The sequence below is a fragment of the Dendrobates tinctorius genome, unplaced genomic scaffold (assembly GCF_039654945.1).
Source record: "Dendrobates tinctorius isolate UK_male_01 unplaced genomic scaffold, ASM3965494v1 ptg000060l, whole genome shotgun sequence".
Lineage (NCBI taxonomy): Eukaryota > Metazoa > Chordata > Amphibia > Anura > Dendrobatidae > Dendrobates > Dendrobates tinctorius.
The window spans coordinates 74,772,562-74,797,121 of NW_027361728.1; the positions used below are offsets into that span (position 1 = coordinate 74,772,562).

General features: G+C 42.7%; 1 protein-coding gene across 1 annotated transcript in view; it reads right to left on the reverse strand.

The window, feature by feature from the left end:
- Positions 1–24,560, reverse strand: part of MED12L (mediator complex subunit 12L) — a 1,194,146-nt gene that overhangs the window by 882,751 nt on the left and 286,835 nt on the right.

Consider the following 24,560-nt stretch of genomic DNA (forward strand, 5'->3'; position numbering starts at 1 on the left):
AATAGATAGGGCCATTACATGTTCCATGCCATACTCCTTGTAGATAATTGTATATTGTGTAATGAAACTATATATAGCACCTAATGCAAGTCTATAGTAGATATATGTGTATAATATATATACTAGACGTGGGCCCGATCAGGAGGGCAGTGATGTCACGATGGGGTGAGCTCTGTGGAGCTGTCTTTCACCCTGTCCGCTCTCTCTTCCTGTGCTGTCTTCTCCCCTCATGGGCTCTCTCCTTTGTGCTGTCTCCCCCTGTGTGCTCTTCCCCTGTGCTGTCTTCTCCCCTCTGTGCTCTCTCCACCTTGATGTCTTCTTCCATCTATGCTCTCATCCCTGCAGGGCTGACACTCGAAATTTCAGGGTTCCTTACCGACAACATATTAGGGTCCCCTGGAGATGCCACCCATCCTCCACTCCAGCTCTGCCTCCATTCCAGCATAATATATATATATATTACACATGCACACACAATATAGATTGTTGCTGGCTGTATACACTATAGAAACTGCTGCAGGCTGTATACCCAATAGACGGCTGCTGCACCAAATCTGCTGCTGTGTGAAGACATCAGTGACAGAGCTGTCTCATTCACACAGCAGAGGCTTTGTCACAGAACAGATTACATCAGTAACTGCCATTCCCTGTGCAGATTAGAAGCTGCAGACCCCCATCACTGGCCATCACACAGTCTGTTCTCACTGCTGCCAGCAGCTGAGCCCCATCACTGCCAGCCCGAGCCCCATCACTGCCAGCAGCATGGGACACTGAGGGAAGGAATCACTGATAATGAGAGACTTATGTAATGTATTCATGAAGTGGCCCAGAATACAGGACGATTTTCTCTCCTCACTAGTCTTTCACTTTCCATAGATCACTGTTCAGTGTGTGTCTAGAAAACCCTGTGTATCTAGAAAACCCAGCAAACTGGTGACAGAAGGTAAATTACTTATTGTCACCATTCTGCAGCCCAGATATGTACTGAGATTATGTGAAAAGCCCGGACAACCCCTTTAAGTATTTGGTGCAGAAATTTCTGCACTATTTCTACATCTCTTGGCAGGAAAAATGAAGTGGAAAATACGCACGTTTTTGCCACATTGATACATTTTTGACGCATTTTTCACATGCATTATTAGTGCAGATTTCACCCACTTATTAGTATGGGTGAAATCTGCAGCAAAAACGCTGAAAGAATGGACATACTGTAGGTTGAAATCTGCACCAAATCTCCAAGTCACAAATAAGCACAGTGTGCATGAGACTTCAGGATTCTCTGTCACTTTGCTGGCATCAGTGAACCTCTCAGGTTTTGTGAAAAATGTGCACAGAAAAAAACAAGACAAAAACTTAACATGTGCACAGCCTTAAAAGATTAGTCTCAATTGTGCAAGTTATCGGCTTTTATCAGGATTGTCCGTAAATTGCTGATTTCTGGTGGTCCCATTGCTGGAATCACCATGATGCCAACAACATTGCTCTGAAATGCCAGCTCAGAAACTTCTGGAGATAGCCAGCAATTACACCACTTAGCAATCTTGGCCAGTCCCATCGAAATGCATGGCCCACAATCGTTCTAACAGGACATTTCAAAGCCATGCTCTTGGGATCAGTGAGGGTCCCAGTGGTGGGACACCCAGCAATCATCAAGTTATCATCTACTCTATAGAGAGGTGATAACTTGCACTATTTGGGAATCACTGTTTGCTTCAGTGATTCTTTATGGTTCCATTTTATGAAGCCATATGAACTCTTTCTATTACTATATGCTGCCTATGTATAATATAAAATTTTTCCCAGGAATGAAAATATCTTGGTAAGGGTTTGCTCATATCTGCGTATATAAAATCGCTCAGATTCTCAGCCAGAAAAGTTGGCGAGTGTCATGCGTATGTCATTCCATATGTCATGTGAGTCCTTCTGTGAGTGTGCAATTATTTTCCTCGCCTAGCATCAATATGACACCCATCTGACTTGCGTATTCAATTCATATGCAATGTGATTTTAACGTAAGCTTTTACATAGAATAATTCTCTATGTAATTTAATGCTAGTTTACAAACAAATAAAGCAATAATATATTCAGAAATAGACAGATAGATAGATAGATAGATAGATAGATAGAATAAATAGGATAGATGTCCTGTAGCTATTTAATGTCTCAAGCCCCCTACATATTAAAAACTAGCACCCTTTAGTGTCTTTCATGTGGCAGTAAAGGGTGTTTAGCATTATTTAACCAATTAAATAAATAGTGACGTCGGGTCTCCCCTATTTTTGATAAACAGCCAAAGGAAAGTAGACAGCTGAGAGTTGCTGTTATTATTCTGGGGAGAGGCCAATATCCATGGATCTTCCCAGCCTATTAATATTAGCCCACAGCTGTCTGCTTAGCCTTTGCTGGTTATTAAACATAGGGGGACCCCACATCATTTTTTAGAGGTCCCCCGTTTTTAATAACAAGTAAAATCTAAGCAGGCAGCTGTAAGCTGATATTAGGCTAGAAAGCTCTATGTTTATTGGCCCCTTCCCAGACTAATAAGACCAGCATACAGCTGTCTGCTTTCCCTTAGCTGACTATTAAAAATAGTGGGACCCCATTACATTTTTTTTTCATTTATTTATTTGCTAAAAACAAGTACAGAAAACAACACATGCAAAGCACTGATTATATATCTCACTGACATATTTCTATCTATCTATTCTATTCTGACAGTTCAGGTTGTGAATTTACTGTACTTGGTTAATGATATGTTGAGTTTCCTTTGAGATATGTGCGTAAAAATTGGACGGCACACTCGTGGACTATGTGCCATGCTATTTTTTTCTTTCATTCATGGACTTTCATTGATGAGTAGCGATGGGCAGACCCCTGGATGTTCGGCAGAACAGTTAAAAAAAGTTTAGGTTTAGGTACCAGAACAGTACCTGGACCCCATTCACTTGAATGGGGGGCCCGAACATAAAGTGTTTGCCAAGCTGTCATGTTATGTTCATTTGACAGGCATGGATAGCGCGTCTTTCTGACCTGCGGTAATGATTCTACTGCCGACCAGTGGCAGTGGTTACCGGACTGTCAAGTTTATGACAGCATGAGAAACACCCGGTGTTCGGGCTGCCAAACCTGAACAGTAACACGGACTTCCTGGTGAAGTCCATGTTTGGAGTCCGTGCTTGAGCAGTCGGTTTTAGATAAGGACCCCGAACTTTACTGTTCAGGATTGTCCATCTCTATGGGAGCATAGGTTTCTATGGAGACTTTGTAATGGTTCATTACAAAAGGAATCTGCAGAATTGCCATGTACATGAGCCCTTAGAAAGCAACATACAATAATAATGTTTTGCAAAATTTGCAATTAATAGTAGTTCACAATATTTTCCTAACATCACAAAAACGGTTTTATAAATGGCGTACGTTCGCTATGTATTATACGTAGTATATGTGTGATAGAAATCTTTAATAACTATTTTTTATAACTTGAAGGGTCTATATGTAACATGCTTTTACTGGTCATGCTCCATATTGTTAGTTATAACTAGAGTTGAGCGAAACGGGTCGGTCAATTTCAAAAATCGGCGACTTTCGCTGAAGTCGGGTTTCATGAAACGAAACCCAACCATAGCGTGAGGTCGGCCACGAGGTCGGCGACCATGGCGCCAAAGTCGCGTTTCAAAAGATGCTTCCAGCGCCCTTTTTCAGCCAATGATGGAGGACGCACACTGTGGGCAACGTGATGACATAAGCAGCGGTCACCACCATCTTTGAGAAGGGCATGCAAGTGATTGGCTTGCTTTGTGTGGTGTCACAGGGGCTATAAAAGGGCATGCACGCCAACCACCATATTACTTCTGCTGATCTCAGAATAGGGAGAGCTGCTGCTGCTGCTCATTCTGTAGGGAGAGCGTTAGGCAGGGAAGAAGATACAAAAAACTGCTTCTGCTGCTAGCGATTTTGCCTGTACAACACACCAGTTAGTGTGCAGTGCAAGGGGAGGCTATATTTTGGTGCATTAGCTCTGTTGGTTATTAGGCTGCCTTATAAGGCTCCCTGATAGCTGCATTGCTGTTTTCACACTGCTGTGCAAACTGCTTTTTTAAAAGCAAAAATACTTTTCATCCTCTTTTTTGCCCAGTTACCATGCGTTCATTTTTCCACACTTTTGTGTAAAGCAGTCCTGCTTATTAGGCTGCCTGCTGCCATACTTGGGACTGAGAGCATCATTGTTAGCTTGCTAAAATCTCTTGGGAGATTCAAATTCTCCCCAGTCCTATACAGACATTTTATACACCATCCAATTTCAGCCTGTTATATTGAGGTGTAATCTACACTGGGTCTGAGATAATAGTTCAGTGTCCTCAAGTCTGTAGGGAGATTCAAATTCTCCCCAATACTATATACACCTTGTACCTTGTTTTACAGTACCATATTGCTGGTGGTATTTTGGGTACATTTTCCCAAAAATGAGGAAGTGTGTTGGAAGAGGCCGTGGAAGTGGGTGGGGGTTGCCAGTTGGTAATGATGGTGTTGGTGGTGGTGGTGGATCTGCTGGTAGTGGCAAAAGCACAATAGCACCTAATGCAGGAGGTGTTGAGCCTGCGTCATCGTCTGGCTCCACAAGGCCTCGAAGGCTCCCTTTTCTGGGAGTAGGTAAACCGCTTTTAAAGCCGGAGCTTCAGGAACAAGTTTTGGCTTACATTGCTGACTCAGCCTCCAGGTCTATCACCTCCTCTTCTGAACTTTCAAAAAATAAAAGCACTGAGTCGTCATTGGAGGCTCATGGTCAGGAACCACACCTTTCCTTGTGTCCTTCACCCCTACCAAAAGTAAAGGATGCGGCAGGCCACACTACAGATTATTCCATGAAGCTCTTTTCACATACCATGCCTGGGTTATCAAGTCAAATCGTGAATTACCCAGTCCAAGAAGAATCTGACATGGAGTTCACTGATGCACAGCCACTGCTAGATTTTTCTGCTGGTACATTCACTCAGAGCACTACATTGTCCTCACAGTGTACTGAGTCAGAATCTGACCCTGATGAAACTCAGGTGCCCCTTCCTGCATACTATACCACCTTACATGGTGACACAGAGGAAGGTGCACATGACATTGAAGAGGAGGTGATGGATGACCCAGTTGTTGACCCAGATTGGCATCCATTGTGGGAAGAGGGTGCCGCTGCCAATAGCTCAGAAGAGGAGGAGATGGATCCGCAGCAGGCATTGACATCGCAACAGCTGTTATCTGGCAGGCCCGGAGCAGTCCAAAAACGGGTTACAAAAACCAAAAGAGTTGCAGGACAGCTTTGCCAGACGGTCAGATTGGCACAGCGTGCAAGGCCTCAAAATGTCTTCCATAGTAGGAAGAGTGCAGTGTGGCACTTTTTTGAACAAAATCCTAATGATCAGGCAAAGGTTATCTGTAAGAAGTGCGCAAAGACCTTTAGCTGAGGGAAAAATCTGAGAAATTTGAATACCAGCTGCATGCTTAGACATTTAACCACCATGCACTTGCAAGCATGGACGGACTACCAAACCTCACGTACCACATGTGCAACTGCTCCCAATGAAGGTAGTCAGCAACGCTACATCGTTTCCCCCACTGTAAGCCCACTGGTTAGCACACCACCAGCAGCAAATTTTGAGGCGTCGTCACAAGGCCAAAGCAGTCAGGGAATCACAATGTTATTGCTACGAAAGACTGAATCTAGGCCATCAGAAAGAACACCAACTCCATCACCATCATCAACCCTCTCTCAGTCCGCCATGTCCACCGCTAGTTCGACCATATGCAGCTTTCAAGTCCAGCTCACCCTACCAGAGACTATGAGTAGGACAAGAAAGTACTCATCCTCTCATCCACGTACACAGGGTTTGAACGCCCACATTCCCAAACTAATCTCATTAGAGATGATGCCCTACGGGTTGGTTGAAAGCGAAGCTTTCCGCGAACTCATGGCCTACGCAGTACCACGCTATGATCTACCCAGTCGGCACTTCTTTTCTCACAAAGCCATCCCAGCCCTCCACCTTCATGTGAAAGACCATATTGTCCATGCACTCAAGCAATCAGTGAGTGGAAAGGTGCACCTCACAAAAGATGCATGGTCCAGTAGGCATGGCCAGGGCCGTTACGTGTCCATCACTGCGCACTGGGTTAATGTGGTGGATGCAGGGTCCACAGGGGACAGCGGCGGTGGGACAGTGCTGCCTAGCCCACGGTATAGGAAACAGTTGGCTGTAGGCGTTCGACCCTCCTCCTCCTCCAGAAGCGAAAGCTCGTCCACAGAGTGCAGTCGCACGAGCACTCCATCCGCAGCTGCCAGTGTTGCACACTCGGTGTCCCACTATCGAACAGCTAGTGGTAAGCATCAGCAGGCTGTGTTGAAGATGATGTGTTTGTGCGACAGACACACCGCTGAGGTGCTGGCCAACTACTTGCAGCGACAAACTGAGTCATGGCTGGGCAGTCTACATCTTGAACCAGGCAAGGTAGTCAGTGATAACGGACATAATTTTGTGGCAGCCATAGCCCATGCAAAACTCACACCCATACCTTGCCTGGCTCACACCTTGAACCTGGTGGTGCAGTGCTTCCTCAATAATTATCCAGAGTTAACAGGCCTGCTCCAGAAGGTCCGAAGACTGTGCTCGTACATCCGCCGGTCGCCCGTACACTCCAGTCGTATACAGAAGCTGCAGTGATTGCTCCAACTTCCCAAGCACCGCCTAATTATCGACGTTGCAACAAGGTGGAACTCCACCCTGCACATGGTTGAGAGGTTGGGCGAACAGAGGCAGGCTGTAATGCATTTGTGGGAGGATACATGGCCAGGCACTTTGAGGGCAGACATGGAGTTGTCAGGTGTGCAGTGGTTGAAGGTGAAAGACCTCTGTAAAGTCCTTCAGTGTTTTGAGGAATGCACACGACTAGTAAGCGCAGACTATGCCATCATAAGTATGAGCATCCCACTTATGCGTCTGCTCATGCAAACTTTGACGCACATTAAGGAGCAGGCGTCTGCAGCCGAGGAGGATGAGGAAGAGGAGGAGGAAAGCCTTGATGACAGTCAGCCATTGTCTGCTCCGGGACCTCTCCTGGACGAGGTGGAGGAAGAGGAGGTGTAGGATGATGATGGGGATGATTATTTAGGGGAGGAGGATGCTTCTCATGGGGCAAAAGAAAATGTTGGCGTGGCAAGGTCTGGTACAGGGTTTGTGCGTGACTGGAGGGATGTGGATTTGCCAGAAAGTGCTCCTCCACCCAGCACTCGCAGTGCAGCATTGACACCTGGAACATTGGCCCACATGTCAGATTATGCCTTGCAGATCCTAAAAAGGGACCCACGCATTGCCAAAATGATGAACGATGATGACTACTGGTTGGCCAGCATCCTAGATCCACGCTATAAATTCCAAAACATCATGCCACAGGAGAACCTTGACCTAATATTGGCTGACAAACAAGCAAATCTAGTAAACCATTTGTTTGAGGCATTCCCAGCACACAGCAGCGATGATGGTTCTCCAACGAGCCATAGGGGGCAACATGGAAGAGGTGTTCGTGGTGCACACATCAGAAGTGGCGTTGGAGACAGGGGTTTCATGACCATGTTGTGGACTGATTTTTCAAGTCCCGCTTACACGACTGGTAATACTGCATCGATTGAAAGTGACAGGAGACAGCAGTTGTCAACTATGGTTACAAACTACTTCTCGTCCCAAGTCGACGTTCTCCCTCACAGGTCATTCCCCTTTGACTATTGGGCCTCTAAACTGGACGCCTGGCCTGAATTGGCACAATATGCCTTACAGTAGCTCGCTTGCCATACTGCTAGTGTGCTATTGGAAAGAGTCTTCAGTGCTGCTGGCTCAATCCTGACAGAAAAAAGGACCCGTCTGTCGACCCAAAATGTTGATGATCTAACCTTCATTAAAATGAACCATGCATGGATTTTGTCCCACCCTCCCCTGCTGATACATAGTTTGCCATAAAAATGGCTCACTTTTGTCCTCCTCTTCCTTGGACTTCTCCAATTCCTCCATTTGCAGCTGCTGAATGTCCAACATCAACATATGCCATTATTTTAAACCTCCCTAACTGGGCTGTCTCCCCCCCATGGCCGAGGTCACCACCTAACGCACGCAAACGGGCGACTGACATTGCCCTGGACAGGTGGGTGGGCCGACTCTTGGGCGCCGGCACTGGCACAGGGTCCCTCATAGTGCAATCAAGTGTCTCTGATGGTGGGGGTGTACACCCGCCGTCAGACACACCGGCGTACTATGAGGGGCCCAGTGCCAGTACCGACGCCCACGAGTGGGCCCCCCTTGCTTGGGCAGGGCCCCATTGCAATATTTATCTCTCCCTGCTCCTCCGCTTTGTAGTCTGGGCTGTCAAATCCTTCCCTTGGACTGCCACTACAAATTTGGTGAACTGATAGATGATGGTTAAGGCGTAGCTATGCCCTGTCCTGCTGGCCGGGCTCTAACTTCAGATGATCAATGGCTTCCATTTCTTATGGACGTTGACTCACAATGAGATGCAGTGGTGGTTTATCATCAGCTTTCACAGTTTTCCTACTCACAGACGTGTGACATCCCTGCCCACATTTTTAAATGTGCCCTCTCATGCCAATCCAATAGAATCACCTACAGCCTGTGGCTTCTGTCTTTTGCACTCCAAAGTTATGTGACAGATCATGATAGGCAGTGAGGACCATGTCTATATCTCTCCCTGTGATCAAAATTTGATGGAGATGAGTAACGGTGATAGGATCAACGGTACTGCGATACAGCAACCCTTTCTTCACAAGAACTGTTTTCGCTGTCTCCACAGACAAAGTAATTGAGGGTCAGCATCGCCTCTGAGAATTTTCCCAGGAGTTTTTCCCCTGATTAGTAATTCCTAAATTTCTGCAATCACTCGACTTTATGTCTGTACTTTTATCAATCTCGTTTCCTCTTGCGGAGAGTCTGGACTGTCTTACTGAAACAGAAATATATATGAAGATTTAAAAATACCCCAACAGTGTATACTGGTGTACACTTCAAAAACATTTCCTTTTTTCTACTTTTTAGATTGTTGTCTAATCCATACTGAGGCTGTGAGTGTCTTTGTCGGACTTCGGAAATAAACACGGAGATTTTAAATGTTTAAACTATGCTATATATACATGTTATCTGGTAATACTGTACCCTTTCTCAACTTTCTGCAATCTTGTCGAATCCATACTGTGCCTGAGACCGTCTGAGTCTGCCTCCTGATTACAGATGAGTGGTGTTTGAGTGGAACTGTTGGCCAAGTTCAAATTCTAGCTGTTTTGGGCGGTGATAGATCCGTTCGTCAAACTACAACACTTTGATTAAAATTCGGCTGCTCGAGTTTCCGTTCGAGAACGGTTCGTTAAACAAAAGTGTATCTTTTTTTCACATTAGTAATGGTTTTCAATGATAATAGACAGTTTTAGGGCATAGTAGCGGTGTCTGGTAGCCAGCGGTGTAGTACACCTGTGAAGGAGCTACACCGTGTGTGTTTCTAGTAATTTTTTACCGCATATTGTCCTGAAAATCCTTTTGGGCCTAGTAACTGTGTCTGCTACACAGAAGAGGAGCCCACCCGTGAACCGAGCTATGCTGCCTGTTTATGAAAGAACCAGTTTTTGACTGCATTTACACCACTTAATACTTTGGGCCTAGTAACTGTTGATGCTACTCAGCAGAGTTGGCAACCCGTGAACCAAGCTATGCCGCCTGTTTATATAAGAACTGTGTGCTACTCAGCAGAGGAGTCCAGCTGTTAAGCAAGCTACAGCACCTGTGGTTTGGACACTTAATTTTTTCACATTCTTTCTGAAATGCCGTTTAGGCCTAATTCCGGAATTACGGTTGACCTGCACTTACTGGGAAATGCTTGTTCGCGGGGAAGAATTGTAATCCCAGATCCCCATCACTAACGGGGTTCAGCGTGTTATCCGCACCTGTAAGTGATACATGCTGGTCCTTTCATTGTAGCACGCGTGCAGCCCCGGACATGTAAGGGCATGACAGACCTATTATTGGCCGATCTCGCGTGCCAGAGCCTCGCGTGTCCCTCTAGTAAGCTGGACGCGGACCGCGGGGGCATGCCTGATTCTCGTTCCTTAACGGAATTAAGCTTGCAATCTGTGCAGCTTTTTTGTGGATGGCATGGTTGAGGTTGCCCGTGTTGAGTCCAATTAAGCCGCAGGCTCCACTCCTGGTGGTGCCCTTCTGGACTTTCCTTTAAGGTTCAGCTTTGCAACCATACTGCCCCCGGAAACCAAACACTTTTCCTGACAGTGACATTCTGGTCAAAGAGCGCGATGACATCATGTCTGTACGCCCTGTGCCTAAACAGTCCAATTGCAGAGAGATGGAAGATGGGGACGACTTATTTAATTGTTTTAAAGGTTGGGAGCAATTTTTGGGGAGCACGATACTCTGGAGAATGATATCTGGGGCCCACCATACACTGGAGCATTCCAAAGGTGTACATCAGTCACTGGAGCAGCATTTACAGGGCCCATTATACATTGGAGCATTAGAAATAGGGCCCATTATATATGGAGCATTATTTGGGCCCATAACACACTGGAGCTTCATCCATGGTGAACAATATATACTGTAGCATTATGTGGAGCTCATCATATACTGTATCGAACATTATATGGGACCAATGATTCTTTATGGAGAAATATATGGGCCTCATTACTCTGTATAGTGCACTATGCGGTGGCAATAATACTGTATAGAGGAATATACTGTCTGTTTTTGGAGCTATTGGAGAATTTAAAATGGATATCAGTCATGTGATGTAAGAATTGAAGTATTTTTTATTGTACTGTACCGCTTTTTCTCTGCCGTATCAAAGGATCATGAATTGTGTCATGTGTTTAAGGAGCCCAGTGACAGTCTTTGGCCCTGGGCCCACAAAAATCTGGAGCCAGCCCTACCTCCCCCACAACTTTAGCCAAATAACCCCCAGTTTTCAATGCCTAACTATTATTATAAAGTAAATTAAGGTTGACAAGCTTAAGGAATAAGAATTGATGTTTTGGGCATTAAAATGGGCACTGTAGGTGTGTTTCCTGTCCTCCACTCACTGCCGACTTTTCTTCCCCATTGACTTACATTGGGTTTCGTGTTTCAGTCGGACTTCGACTTTTCACAATAATCGGCCGATTTCATTCGACCCAACTTTTGCGAAAGGCAAAGTCGCTCATCTCCAGTTATAACTACAAGTTCTCTAAACAGTGTCCCCTGCTATTTGCCAATTATCAGTAAGGCAGGTAGATGTTGTATGTTCGCATTTGGCATATTTCAGCCATTTGTTTGAAATGTATCTCTTTGTAAACTAAATACAAACCAGTGTAAAAAAAAACCCACATGTGAATGAAAACGCTAAATTTACAATGTTTAATTACAGGTAAAATGCCAGTTGACCCATTATTTATTATACAGGATATGTCATTATTATCCAGATATTAAATAATTAAATTAAACTTTGTACAAAACTAAGCTAAGAATATGTCATACTATTCATTTAATGTCATTTATGTGTGTTAATTAGGGGTTGTCCAGCCACACAAAAAACAGATTCAAAGCTAATTTAAAAACACCATCACTTGCTCCGAAAACTTGAGATAAATACCTAATAAAAATCACTGAGCTCCCCTAATTCTGAAGTTTCGTTCAGTTTAGCGATGCGTCACTCTATTGCAGAAAATACATGTTTCATCTGTATCACAATATGGGAAATCTTTACTTTTAGCGCAACTGTGCGTTTCTTCTGAGTCTTCTCAGTGGGGCATGCGTTTTCACCCCTCCCTCTTAGTCACTGCTAATCACAGCTGTGAGGGAAGGGTGTAAGTTCACGCCTCCAGAGAAGACTCTGAAGAAACGCACAGTTGAACTACAAACAGAGATTTCACATATTGCATCCAAAAGCAATAAAAATGAATATCTCTGCAACAGAATGCAGCGCAAAACAGAAAAAAAAAGAGGCAGAATCAGGAAAGCAGGGCCTCTTTAAAAAAGTTAATTATATGCTTTTAAAATATCACCCTTAATGCCCTAATACAAAGGCCAGTCAACCAGCAAGTCCTCTTCAACCAAGCCGTTAATCGCTTCCCAACACAGTGAGACGGGAGCCTCTTTCTGCGTCTAATTAAACTTGGAAAGTGCAGCAGGAGCGGCAGTGAAATCAGCTTGATGTATTTTAATAAGTTTTATAAATTAGCATTTAAAATACATTTTATGTGGCAAGACAACCCCTTTAAATAACATCAGCCATGTAGTACAATGCTGTAAAAGTTGCATTCTGTTAATTTTTTTTAACAAAATAGTAAAGGTGTATTTGCATCAAACTAGTCTATCGCATAATATTTTTTATCTTACAGTATGGTTTCTTCATAAGATGTGTCTCTCACAAAATCACCCATGTAATAACGATGGTCACTAGAAGACTAAGTTATTTTAGTTTTCAGTGGCTGAAAATTAAACACTTAGAATTTTTTTTCTTTTTTTATAATGTACTAGCTGAAGAGCCTGGCGCTGCCCGGGCATAGTAGCTAACTACGGTTAGTTATAACAAATTATAATGATTATATCTATCTATCTATATATATATATATATATATATATATAAAGCTGAGTGTAGAGCCCCTCCCACTCCGCATAGCCACATTCACTATAATATCCCACATCATCCCGTCAGCCAGAGCTACCGGACAACAACACCTAATATCCCACATCGTCCTGTCAGCCAGAGCCACCGGACAACTACCCCTAATATCCCACATCATCCCGTCAGAGCCACCGGACTACTACCCCTAATATCCCACATCATCCCGTCAGCCAGAGCCACCAGACAACTACCACTAATATCCCACATCATCCCGTCAGCCAGAGCTACCGGACTACTACCCCTAATAACCCACATCATCCCGTCAGCCAGAGCCACCGAACTACTACTCCTAATATCCCACATCATCCCGTCAGCCAGAGCTACAGGACTACTACCCCTAATATCCCACATCATCCCGTCAGCCAGAGCCACCGGACTACTACCCCTAATATCCCACATCATCCCGTCAGCCAGAGCCACTGGACTACTACTCCTAATATCCCACATCATCCCGTCAAAGCCACCGGACTACTACCCCTAAGATCCCACATCATCCCTCAGCCAGAGCCAAGGGACAGCTACCACTAATATCCCACATCATCCCGTCACAGCCACCAGACTACTACCACTAATATCCTACATCATCCTGTCAGAGCCACCGGACTACTACCCCTAAACCCACATCATTCCGTCAGAGCCACCGGACTACTACCCTTACTATCCCACATAATCTCATCAGACAGAGCGACCAGATAACTACCCCTAATACCCCACACCATCCCATCAGCCAAAGCCACCGGACTACTACCCCTAATATCCCACATCATCCAGTCAGCCTGGGATCAGAACCAGAGCGCTGAGTGGAATGGTCCTAACTTCCATACTGGGGATCCCTTTAAGAGAGGTGTGGCATCAGAACTAGAGCGCTGAGTGCATTTTCCCTCACTTCCATACCGGGGATCCCTTTAAGAGGGGCCTGGGGTCAGAACCAGAGCGCTGAGTGGAATTGCCCTAACTTCTATACCTGGGATCCCTTTAAGAGAGTCTGGGGTCAGTACCAGAGCGCTGAGTGGATTTTGTCCCTGACTTGAATACCAATGATCCCTTTAATAGAATCCTGGGGTCAGAATCAGAGTGCTGAGGGATTTGCCCTAACTTCCATACAGGAGATCCCTTTAACAGAGCCTTGGGTCAGAACCAGAGCATTTGAAGGCAATTGCCCTGACTTCCATACCAGGCATCTCTTTAAGAGAGGCCTGGGGTCAGAACAAAAGAACTGGATGGATTTGCCCTGACTTCCATACCAATCATCCCTTTAATAGAAGCCTGGGGTCAGAATCAGACCACTGAGGGATTTGCCCTAACTTCTATACCGGACATCCCTTTAAGAGGAAAGATGTGCTTATGGGATGGAGGGTGTGTGATAGGGATATGCGCACGGGAGGGGGTGATTCATTTCTGTCATGTGCTCTTTGCTCCTTTCTGAGGGGCAGACAATGGCTGGGAGCTTATGTTCCCGGGATGCTAGATTTCTCCCACCCGGTCAGTGTCTGCTGAGGTGTTGTCGAGTGGGAAAACTGTTGCTCATAGCAACTAATCACAGCTCAGCTTCTTTTAAACAGCTCTGGTGAAATGAAAGATGCTTCATGATTGGTTACAAGGAAAACTGTTGCTCATAGCAACCAAACACAGTTCAGCTTCTTTTAAACAGCTCTGGTGAAATTAAAGATGCTTCGTGATTGGTTACAAGGAAAACTGTTGCTCATAGCAACCAAACACATCTCAGCTTCTTTTAAACAGCTCTGGTGAAATGAAAGATGCTTCGTGATTGGTTACAAGGAAAACTGTTGCTCATAGCAACCAATCACAGCTTAGCTTCTTTTAAACAGCTCTGGTGAAATTAAAGATGCTTTGTGATTGGTTCGTGATACACACATACATTCAATTTTATATATATAGATGGCAGAACTGAAATGCCCCGCAGATGATTGTCAATTGAGCACTCCTCATAAAACGGAAGTGTTCTTCTCCTGCATGAGCGTAGTTTTGTGTCGACTCAATAGAAAGTCTACACACCCTTCGTGTGCACTCATCCATGAGCAGAGCACTCTTGCGTTATTATGAGCAGAGCACTTTATGAAAAGTGTTTTGAGTGATCATTGGGACTCTCAGGACGTGGACCCCCGCCGATCTGCATGGCATTTCAGGAACCACATAAAATGTATAAACACTTTAAAAGCAGAAGGATTTGGGTGGAATTTTTGATAAAGATACAGCACTCAGTGCAAGCCTATAATATGAAAACAAGCTGGAATAAGATGTGTCTAATTTATAAAAAAAAAGGCTTATGTCTAGTGTTGAGCGAAATATCGGGTATCGGCCGATATTCGCTGTATCGGAATTCCGATACGGAGTACCGATATTTTTTCAATATCGGATATCGGAATCGGAAGTTCCGGTTCCATGACAATTGTGTACAAGATAATTGTGTACGGACAATTGTGTACAGAAAATTGTGTACAGGCCAATTGTGTCCAAGGACAGTTGTGTACAAGGACAATTGTGTACAGGGCAATCGCCTTGTACACAATTGCCTTGTACACAATTGTCATTGTACACAATTGGCCTGTACACAATTGTCTGTACACAATAGTCCGTACACAATTATCTTGTACACAATTGTCCTGTCACCGGAAGTTCCCATAATGCAATGAGCCAGTGTTGTGGCTCTGATTGGCTGCCGAAATGACGTCATCATGATGCGCGGTCTGTGCGCATCATGATGCGCCCTCAGTTCGGGCCTTCCGGGGGGGTCTGTGCCGGCTTCCCGGGGGTCTGTACCGGCCTGCCCAGGGGTCTGTACCGGCCTGCTGGGGGTCTGTGCCGGCCTGCTGGGGGTCTGTGCCGACTGCCCGGGGGTCTGTGCCGACTGCCGGGGGTCTGTGCCGGCCTGCCGGTGGTCTGTGCCGACTGCCCGGGGGTCTGAGCGGACTGCCGGGGGGCTGTGCCGGCCTGCCAGTGGTCTGTGCCGACTGTCTGGGGGTCTGTGCAGGCTGCGGGGGTCTGTGCAGGCATTGTCCGATGGGACTACAAGTCCCATCGGGCGATGCCTGCTACCATGACGGTGATTGACACATTAGCCAATGATGGGACAGTAGTAGTCCCATCATCCGGCTAATGTGTTGAATGTTAAAAAAAACAAACATATATACTACATGCTACATACTGTACATACTACATACATGCTACATACATGCAACATACATACTACATACATGCTACATGCATACTACACATATAATACAAGCATGCAACATACATATACACTCACTGGCCACTTTATTAGGTACACCATGCTAGTAACGGGTTGGACCCCCTTTTGCCTTCAGAACTGCCTCAATTCTTCGTGGCAGAGATTCAACAAGGTGCTGGAAGCATTGCTCAGAGATTTTGGACCATATTGACATGATGGCATCACACAGTTGGCGCAGATTTGTCGGCTGCACATCCCTGATGCGAATCTCCCGTTCCACCACATCCCAAAGATGCTCTATTGGATTGAGATCTGGTGACTGAGGAAGCCATTTGAGTACAGTGAACTCATTGTCATGTTCAAGAAACCAATCTGAGATGATTCGAGCTTTATGACATGGCGCATTATCCTGCTGAAAGTAGCCATCAGATGTTGGGTACATTGTGGTCATAAAGGGATGGACATGGTCAGCAACAATACTCAGGTAGGCTGTGGCGTTGCAACGATGCTCAATTGGTACCAAGGGGCCCAAAGAGTGCCAAGAAAAAATTCCCCACACCATGACACCACCACCACCAGCCTGAACCGTTGATACAAGGCTGGATGGATCCATGCTTTCATGTTGTTTACGCCAAATTCTGACCCTACCATCCGAATGTCGCAGCAGAAATCGAGACTCATCAGACCAGGCAACGTTTTTCCAATCTTCTACTGTCCAATTTCGATGAGCTTGTGCAAATTGTAGCCTCAGTTTCCTGTTCTTAGCTGAGAGGAGTGGTACCCAGTGTGGTCTTCTGCTGCTGTAGCCGATCTGCCTCAAAGTTCGACGCACTGTGCGTTCAGAGATGCTCTTCTGCCTACCTTGGTTGTAACGGGTGGCAATTTGAGTCACTGTTGCCTTTCTATCAGCTCGAACCAGTATGCCCATTCTCCTCTGACCTCTGGCATCAACAAGGCATTTCCGGCCACAGAACTGCCGCTCACTGGATTTTTTTTCTTTTTCGGACCATTCTCTGTAAACCCTAGAGATGGTTGTGCGTGAAAATCCCAGTAGATCAGCAGTTTCTGAAATACTCAGACCAGCCCTTCTGGCACCAACAATCATGCCACGTTCAAAGGCACTCAAATCACCTTTCTTCCCCATACTGATGCTCGGTTTGAACTGCAGGAGATTGTCTTGACCATGTCTACATGCCTAAATGCACTGAGTTGCCGCCATGTGATTGGCTGATTAGAAATTAAGTCTTAACACACAGTTGGACAGGTGTACCTAATAAAGTGGCCAGTGAGTGTATACTACATATATACCACATGCATGCAACATGCATACTACATATATACTACATGCATGCAACATACATACTACATATATACCACATGCATGCAACATGCATACTACATATATACCACATATATACTACATGCATGCAACATACATACATACAACATATATACTACATGCATGCAACATGCATACTACATATATACCACATACCTGTATATACTACATGCATGCAACATACATATATACAACATACATACTACATATATACTACATGCAACATGCATACTACATATATACTACATGCATGCAACATATATACTACATATATACCACATGCATGCAACATGCATACTACATATATACCACATATATAATACATGCATACTACATATATACACATGCATGCAACATACATATATACAACATATACTACATGCAACATGCATATTACATTCATGCAACATACATACTACATATATACCACATGCATGCAACATGCATACTACATATATACCACATGCATGCAACATACATATATACTACATGCAACATACATACTACATATATACTACATATATACTACATGCATGTGACATACATATATACTACATATATACCACATATATACTACATGCATACTACATATATACCACATGCATACAACATACATATATACAACATATACTACATGCAACATGCATACTACATATATACTACATACATGCAACATACATACTACATATATACCACATGCATACTACATATATACTACATGCATACTATATATATACCACATATATACTACATGCATGCAACATACATAAATACTACATATACTACATGCAACATGCATACTACATATATACTACATGCATGCAACATACATACATACTACATATATACCACATGCATGCAACATGCATACTACATACTGTATATACCACATATATACTACATGCATTCTACATATATACCACATGCATGCAACATACATATATACAACATATATACTACATGCATGCAACATACATATATACAACATATATACTACATGAAACATACATACTGCATATATACTACATATATACTACATGCATGCAAAATACATATATACTACATATATACTACATGCAAGATACATACTACATATATACTATATATATACTACATGCATGTAACATACAACATACATATATACTACATATATACCACATATACTGTATACTACATGCATACTACATATATACCACATGCATGCAACATACATATATACAAATATACTACATGCATGCAACATACATATATACAACCTATATACTACATGCAACATACATACTACATATATAATACATATATACTACATGCATGCAACATACAGATATACTACATATATACTACATGCAACATACATACTACATATATACTACATGCATGCAACATGCATACTACATACATACTACATGCATACTACATATATACTACATGCATACTACATACATACCACATGCATGCAACATACATATATACAACATATATACTACATGCATGCAACATGCATACTACATATATACCACATATATACTACATGCATGCAACATACATATATACTACATATATACTACATGCAGCATATATACTACATATATACTACATGCATGCAACATGCATACTACATATATACTACATGCATGCAACATACATACATACTACATATATACCACATATATACTACATGCATACTACATATATGCCACATGCATGCAACATGCATATATACTACATGCATGCAACATACATATATACAACATATATACTACATGCATGCAACATGCATACTACATATATACCACATATATACTACATGCATGCAACATACATATATACTACATGCGACGTACATACTACATATATACCACATGCATGCAACATGCATACTACATATATACTACATGCATGCAACATACATACTAAATATATACCACATGCATGCAACATGCATTCTACATATATACTACATGCATGCAACATACTTTTATATTACATACAATACATTCATACAATACATACATATAGACATACAGTACATATAACATAGAGTACATACTCACTATCACTTGTCACTTTGTTCCCCAAAGCCATTGTCATCTGTGGAATAAATATTAAAATAACAAACCACCAATATACTTACCCCTGATCCGCAGAAGTCCACGAGTGTCCCACGACGATCTTACGTGGAGAACAGCAGCATCAGCTGATGCTACCATTCTCTACGGGCTCCAGGAATTCAATGACGGGAGGTAGGTATCCTTCCGCACTGTATTCCTCCGCCACTGTAAAAAAAAAGTCCCTAGTCTCACTTTATGGCAAAAGCTGCGTGTACATACTACATATATACTACATTTAACATACATACTACATATATACCACATGCATGCAGCATGCATACTACATATATACTACATGCATGCAACATACATATATACAGTGGGGAAAAAAAGTATTTAGTCAGTCAGCAATAGTGCAAGTTCCACCACTTAAAAAGATGAGAGGCGTCTGTAATTTACATCATAGGTCGACCTCAACTATGGGAGACAAACTGAGAAAAAAAAATCCAGAAAATCACATTGTCTGTTTTTTTTTTCATTTTATTTGCATATTATGGTGGAAAATAAGTATTTGGTCAGAAACAAAATTTTATCTCAATACTTTGTGATATATCCTTTGTTGGCAATGACAGAGGTCAAACGTTTTCTGTAAGTCTTCACAAGGTTGCCACACACTGTTGTTGGTATGTTGGCCCATTCCTCCATGCAGATCTCCTCTAGAGCAGTGATGTTTTTGGCTTTTCGCTTGGCAACACGGACTTTCAACTCCCTCCAAAGGTTTTCTATAGGGTTGAGATCTGGAGACTGGCTAGGCCACTCCAGGACCTTGAAATGCTTTTTACGAAGCCACTCCTTCATTGCCCTGGCGGTGTGCTTTGGATCATTGTCATGTTGAAAGACCCAGCCACGTTTCATCTTCAATGCCCTTGCTGATGGAAGGAGGTTTGCACTCAAAATCTCACGATACATGGCCCCATTCATTCTTTCATGTACCCGGATCAGTCGTCCTGGCCCCTTTGCAGAGAAACAGCCCCAAAGCATGATGTTTCCACCACCATGCTTTACAGTAGGTATGGTGTTTGATGGATGCAACTCAGTATTCTTTTTCCTCCAAACACGACAAGTTGTGTTTCTACCAAACAGTTCCAGTTTGGTTTCATCAGACCATAGGACATTCTCCCAAAACTCCTCTGGATCATCCAAATGCTCTCTAGCAAACTTCAGACGGGCCCGACAATGTACAGGCTTAAGCAGTGGGACACGTCTGGCACTGCAGGATCTGAGTCCATGGTGGCATAGTGTGTTACTTATGGTAGGCCTTGTTACATTGGTCCCAGCTCTCTGCAGTTCATTCACTAGGTCCCCCCGTGTGGTTCTGGGATTTTTGCTCACCGTTCTTGTGATCATTCTGACCCCACGGGGTGGGATTTTGCGTGGAGCACCAGATCGAGGGAGATTATCAGTGGTCTTGTATGTCTTCCATTTTCTAATTATTGCTCCCACAGTTGATTTCTTCACTCCAAGCTGGTTGGCTATTGCAGATTCAGTCTTCCCAGCCTGGTGCAGGGCTACAATTTTGTTTCTGGTGTCCTTTGACAGCTCTTTGGTCTTCACCATAGTGGAGTTTGGAGTCAGACTGTTTGAGGGTGTGCACAGGTGTCTTTTTATACTGATAACAAGTTTAAACAGGTGCCATTACTACAGGTAATGAGTGGAGGAAAGAGGAGACTCTTAAAGAAGAAGTTACAGGTCTGTGAGAGCCAGAAATCTTGATTGCTTGTTTCTGACCAAATACTTATTTTCCACCATAATATGCAAATAAAATGAAAAAAAAACAGACAATGTGATTTTCTGGATTTTTTTTTCTCAGTTTGTCTCCCATAGTTGAGGTCTACCTATGATGTAAATTACAGACGCCTCTCATCTTTTTAAGTGGTGGAACTTGCACTATTGCTGACTGACTAAATACTTTTTTTCACCACTGTACAACATATATACTATATGCATGCAAAATGCATACTACATACATACAACATATATACTACATGCATGCAACATACATACTACATATATACTACATGCATGCAACATGCATGCTACATATAAACCACATATATACTACATGCATACTACATATATACCACATGAATGCAAAATACATATATACAACATATATACTACATGCATACTACATATATACAACATATATACTACATGCATGCAACATATATACTACATATATACTACATATATACTACATGCATGCAACATGCATACTACATATATAACACATATATACTACATGCATACTACATATATACCACATGCATGCAACATACATATATACAACATATATAATACAAGCATGCAACATGCATACTACATATATACCACATATACACTACATGCATACTACATATATACCACATGCATGCAACATACAAATATACAACATATATACTACATGCAACATACATACTACATATATACTACATGCGTGCAACATACATATATACTACATATATACTACATGCAACATACATACTACATATATAATACATGCATGCAACATGCATACATACTACATACATACTACACATATACTACATGCATACTACATATATACCACATGCATGCATCATACATATATACAACATATACTGTATACTACATGCATGCAACATGCATACTACATATATACAACATGTATACTACATGCATGCAACATACATACTACATGCATGCAACATACATACTACATATATACCACATGCATACTACATACAGTATATACCACATGCATGCAACATACATATATACAACATATATACTACATGCATGCAACATACATATATACTACATGCATGCAACATGCATACCACATATATACCACATATATACTACATGCATGCAACATACATATATACTACATATATACTACATGCAACATATATACCACATGCATGCAACATGCATGCAACATGCATACTACATATATACCACATGCATGCAACATACATACTACATAATGTATATACCACATGCATGCAACATGCATACTACATATATACTACATGTATGCAACATACATATATACTACATGCAATACATTCATACAATACATACATAGACATACAGTACATATAACATAGAGTACATACTCACCATCACTTGTCACTTTGTTCCCCGAAGCCATTGTCATCTGTGGAATAAATATTAAAATAACCAACCACCAATATACTTACCCCTGATCCGCAGAAGTCCACGAGTGTCCCACGATGATCTTGCGTGGAGAACAGCAGGATCAGCTGATGCTACCATTCTCTACGGGCTCCAGGAATCCAATGATGGGAGGTAGGTATCCTTCCGCACTGTATATCCTCCGCCACTGTAAAAAAAAGTCCCTAGTCTCACTTTATGGCATTGCTGTGCATTCCCACGCAGCTTTTGCCATAAAGTGAGAATGTAGTATGTATGTTGCATGTAGTATATATGTAGTGTATATGTATGTTGCATGCATGTAGTATATATGTGGTATATATGTAGTATGCATGTTGCATGCATGTAGTATATATGTATGTTGCATGCATGTAGTATATATGTTGTATATATGTATGTTGCATGCATGTGGTATATATGTAGTATGCATGTAGTATATATGTGGTATATATGTAGTATGTATGTATGTTGCATGCATGTAATATATATGTAGTATGCATGTTGCTTGCATGTAGTATATATGTAGTATATATGTTGCATGTAGTATATATGTATGTTGCATGCCATGTAGTTTATATGTGGTATATATGTAGTATGTATGTTGCATGCATGTGGTATATATGCAGTATGTATGTAGTATATATGTAGTATGTATGTAGTATGTATGTTGCATGCATGTAGTATATATGTAGTATGCATGTTGCATGTAGTATATATGTAGTATATATGTATGTTGCATGCATGTGTTATATATGTAGTATGCATGTAGTATATATGTGGTATATATGTAGTATGCATGTTGCATGCATGTGGTATATATGTAGTATGTATGTTGCATGTAGTATATATGTAGTATGTATGTTGCATGCATGTAGTATATATGTGGTATATATGTAATATGCATGTTGCATGCATGTGGTATATATGTAGTATGTATGTTGCATGTAGTATATATGTAGTATATATGTATGTTGCATGCATGTAGTATATATGTAGTATGTATGTTGCATGCATGTGGTATATATGTAGTATGTATGTTGTATGTATGTAGTATATTATGTATGTTGCATGCATGTAGTATATATGTGGTATATATGTAGTATGCATATTGCATGCATGTAGTATATATGTTGTATGTATGTATGTTGCATGCATGTAGTATATATGTGGTATATATGTAGTATGCATGTTGCATGCATGTGGTATATATGTAGTATGTATGTTGCATGCATGTAGTATATATGTAATATGTATGTAGCATGTAGCATGTATGTAGTATGTTGCATGTATGTAGCATGTATGTAGTATGTATGTAGCATGTAGTATGTATGTTTTGTTTTTTTTTACATTCAACACATTAGCCGGATGATGGGACTACTACTGTCCCATCATTGGCTAATGTGTCAATCACCGTCATGGTAGCAGGCATCGCCCGATGGGACTTGTAGTCCCATCGGACAATGCCTGCACAGACCCCCGCAGCCTGCACAGACCCCCAGACAGTCGGCACAGACCTCCGGCAGGCCGGCACAGCCCCCCGGCAGGCCGGTACAGACCCCCAGCAGTCCGCACAGACCCCCGGGCAGTTGGCGCAGACCCCCGGCAGGCCGGTACAGACCCCCGGCAGTCCGCACAGACCCCCGGGCAGTCGGCACCGACCCCCAGCAGGCCGGCACAGACCCCCGGGCAGGCCAGTACAGACCCCCGGGCAGGCCGGTACAGACCCCCGGGCAGTCGGCACAGACCCCCTGGAAGGCCGAACTGACGGCGCATCATGATGACGTCATTTCAGCAGCCAATTAGAGCCACAACACTGGCTCATTGCATTATGGGAACTTCCGACTCCGATATCCGATATTGAAAATATATCGGTACTCGGTATCGGAATTCCGATACAGCGAATATCGGCCGATACCCGACATTTGCAGTATCAGAATGCTCAACACTACTTATGTTTCTTAGTAAATTATTAATTTTTTTCGATTTGGGCACTTATGACTGACGTAGATTTGCACTATAATTTACCGCACTTTCTGGCATAAATTATAAT